Here is a 3,947-nt window from a genome sequence, read left to right on the forward strand (position 1 = left end):
AGAGCTTGTCAGTGAAACCTCAACTTGAAGAGGAGCCTGGAGTTCCTGATTAGACTCCTTTTAGAGGATCATTGAGGTTGGAACTACCAGTGAATTCATCTGATACTGCCTATCTAGGGAGAACCTCCTAGCAAGAGGGTGGCTAATGACAACAAGGGACAATATGCCATCCTATCTGTATGCCACGAGCGTTAGAAGAGAAAACAAACAAAGCTACTTGGTCAATGGACAGTTTAGGATAGTGTCTTATTTTTTGTATTAGGATTTTTCAAGAGAGTTCATAATCCAGGAAGATGGTTGGGTTGTAAGCTATATTTGTTTATTAGCTTGGAAAGTTCTAAGAATGTTTAACTATCGCAGTTACTTTGTGCAAATAAGTTGATTTGTTTTGCATTAGTTAACGTCACTTGTAATGTAGGCCTACAGCATTTTAAGGCAATGTACAAGTGTTCAAGCTTGTAAGAAGGATAAAAAAGGAAGAAGTTATGTATTATCGTTACGTGGACTGGGCGTTGAATTATTTCCACCAGATAATTTATAAGAATCAGCCAACGAAAGAACAACGATAAAACAATATTATTAGTTATTGTGATTCTCATACTAAATTGCATGGTGGTGTAGGAATTTCGTAATTCAAAGAAAGATCTTGCTAGAAACTATGGTTTTTAGCTTTGATTATATTGGTTTTTTATGTAATTGGGTAATTTCTCAACAAAATAATATGATAGTTTTTTTATGATATATATTATATACAATCTATAGGCGTTGTGGTTTTTATCAGATATTTTATATACGTTTTCTTGTATGCCGCTAGGTCTAATAGATGAACAATAAAGGTACTGCGTTAAGATTAAGATGAGGGGATAGGCCTATTTTTCACTAGGTGAAGAGCTGCATTGTTACTGTTTGATGTTGGTTGTATTTGTAAGTATTGTTTCCTTTTTTAAATAACTGAATTATCAGAATAGATGTGTACATACATAAAATAATTTAACAAATTTCAACATGTAATTCTGAGAGTCATGTTAGTGAAATTATTGCCTAGCTTAAAAATAAAATTTGAAGTCTTGATCGTTTGTTAACATAACAGATAGCTTTCAGTTTCAAGTTCACTTAAAATTAAATTTAAGGAATGAAGTTTTTCTTTTCTTCTTTTGTATATTTTACTTTATGTCTTTATAAAACTTATAGAGTCTCTGCTCGAAGGTTGAGTGTTTGTTATCTGTCACTGTTTAGTAAAATTATGTAATTTCTACCAGAAGAGCTGCTAAAATTCTACAAAAGTAGAATAAAAAATTAATATTAATAATGTATGCTATACCCATAAGCAACAGGTAATCTACAAAAATATTTTATAGTCAAAAATAACTAAATTACATATTCAATTATTTAAATTTAGTACTATAAATTTCAAAGAGATATACTAATTTGCATCTTATTTACTTGGTTAGAATGTGGCAAGTTTCAGCAAGTGCTGCTGAACTAGATGATAGTAGTTCGATGACGAGGAACCCACTTTGAGACTAATAATGGCTGGAGACTGCTTGAATGGGTAATGAAGAAAAACTTTAATATAAGTTTAACATAACATCAAATGTACAACGTTTCGACAAGGTTTTGTCATCATCAGGTACCTGATGATGACAAAACCTTGTCGAAACGTTATACATTAGCTGTTATGTTAAACTTATATTAAAGTTTTTCTTCATTACCCATTCAAGCCGTCTCCAGCCATTATTAGATGATAGTAGATCAGATGTTCACAGAACAGTAGCACAGGGTGTAGGAATTTCTGACTGCTACTGAGAACAGATATGGTCATAAGTCAATTTGGTCTGATAAATGCTTAGACTTATATTGGAGTGTGTAAGGTTAGGATAAAGAAAGTTATTTATATCAAATAGTAACTGTTAATTATGTGATCTGTAGAGTCAGTGCCCATAGCACACTGTAGGAAACAATTGACCTAGCATAACCTTGCTGGAGTTGAATAAAAAGATAAGTGTCAAAGGTTAAATAGTTATGCCTGTGTTGGAATATATACATCTATGATGAAGAAAGTTATTTATATTCTGTAATGAGTATGTTAATTATGCAATTTACATTTGAGTCAACAAACACACCATGAAAAACAGCTGACTCACCATAACTTAAGAGGTTGAATAAAATGATAACTTTGAAAGATGGGAAGCTTAGGTTTGTGTTAGATGATATAAGGCAAGAATAAAGTAAGTTATGCATAATCCATACTATTATGTTACTTTTTAAAATCAGTTTTTCTAATATACTTATTTGAGGTTGTTTGGAAAGTGGAAAAATTTTCCATTTTGCATATTTTAACTAAAAATAAATTGTATTTACCATACCATTTAAAAAATGCCACAAGAAATACCTCTAGTCAAAAGTTTGTGTGTTAATGTTCTAACTGTCTACAATTTCTCCCATATTACAACAAATTCTAGCAAATGTAATGAGTTGTGATAGGTAAATGTTATAGCACATTTTCTTTGGAATGTTTGTAAAATTAAAATCATTTATTGTAAACCTTGAAGGAAAATGTTTGGTTAATAACACAAATGTTTAAATAAAGGTAATGTGCTTCTTTTGTATTTGTTGAAATTTTCTCAAGTACTTGATCTGTCAATAAGTATGCATAGCTGTCAGAAAATTTAATAAATTTAGTACTTCTGTATCATCAATTTATTTGCATGCTCTGTTAAGTCGTAAAATTGTACAGTAATATTTGTTGAGAAGTTTGATGTATTGATATTAAATTTTTTAAAAAAAAAATCTACTTGTAGAATGTCTACCTGTAATTAAGAAAGAAACATGACATTAAAATTTTTAATTGATTTCATTATTTAGTATTAGTTAGTACATAAATTATATTGCAGTTAAACCCTAGTGCAAGCATTCTATAGAGGAGTAATTTTAAAACAGTAAATAAGAATGAGCAGTGGTTGAGGTAGCATTCAATGATTTAATTATTTGAATAGCTAAGACTTTCTCTCCATCCACCAATATCAACCAAAGTGCTAAAGCCATAGTAAATGTAATATTTATAAGTAAAAGTGTAGTGATTGTTACTTGTTGCCTGTAAGGATAAATAACCATAGCATCAAATCCAGGTTACATATATAGTTTTGCACATTTTCATACCTTTCTGTCAAAGTTTTTAAAAATCTCAAAAGCACAAACCATTCTTCACGTTTAAAACCTTAACCACTGGCACAGGTGGCAAACAAATTTGAAAGTTGGGAGGGGGGGGAGCAGATATGTATATATCTAAATGTGTATTAGAAGATTTGTATGTTTGATAGTGGTGCTGGTCAGATACAAATTGTCGATCATAAAGAATTGTTGTAATCATGTTATAAAAACTTAGTTTCCCAATACGTGCTTACTCAGAAATAGGCATGTAACAATGCCGATCATCTTGAAATCTTTTTTCCAAAGTATTTGGCAATGAAACTTTACCCAATAGCTAAAGCCTATATTTTATGTTGACAGATTTTAATGGCAGTTCTGCTTTCTTTCCTTTTTGCTGATATGTGAGTTTGACATATGTTTTCGTTTGCAAGTGGCCACATTATGTCCAAAATTAGTCTTCCACTGTAAGCAATATTCCTTCAGAAGGTACAATACCTTCTTAAATATGCATCACAAAAAGTGGTGTTTCAGTTAAAATGCATATAGGTATAAATTTAATTGAATAGCGTTGTTAACATCTAACATAACTTAATCAATTGCAGTTCCACCTGTTGTAATGTTTCCTGCTCGGTATATTATTTGAATTTTGAAATGGGCATATATATATATATATATATATCTTTACACACACACACTACTTTTTTTTTGTTTGACATAGTAAATTAAATTTTAGTTAGGGAAGGGGAACTTCTTACGTACCCCGTCCCTTCGGTCGGTCCCTTCCCCCTTCCCGTTGG

The 3,947-nt window shown here is 31.0% G+C and overlaps 1 protein-coding gene across 2 annotated transcripts in view; it reads left to right on the forward strand.

Annotated features, from left to right (window-relative positions):
* The first annotated feature begins 831 nt into the window (after window positions 1-831).
* LOC106474345 overlaps window positions 832-3,947 on the forward strand; it is a 36,027-nt gene continuing 32,911 nt past the window's right edge. For both annotated transcript variants that reach the window (XM_013935039.2, XM_022379622.1), the window contains exon 1: window positions 832-924. The gene's annotated coding sequence lies outside the window, so the exon portion shown is untranslated. The remainder of the gene's footprint in view (window positions 925-3,947) is intronic.

This window comes from Limulus polyphemus, unplaced genomic scaffold, assembly GCF_000517525.1.
Source record: "Limulus polyphemus unplaced genomic scaffold, Limulus_polyphemus-2.1.2 Scaffold138, whole genome shotgun sequence".
Taxonomy (NCBI): Eukaryota; Metazoa; Arthropoda; class Merostomata; order Xiphosura; family Limulidae; genus Limulus; species Limulus polyphemus.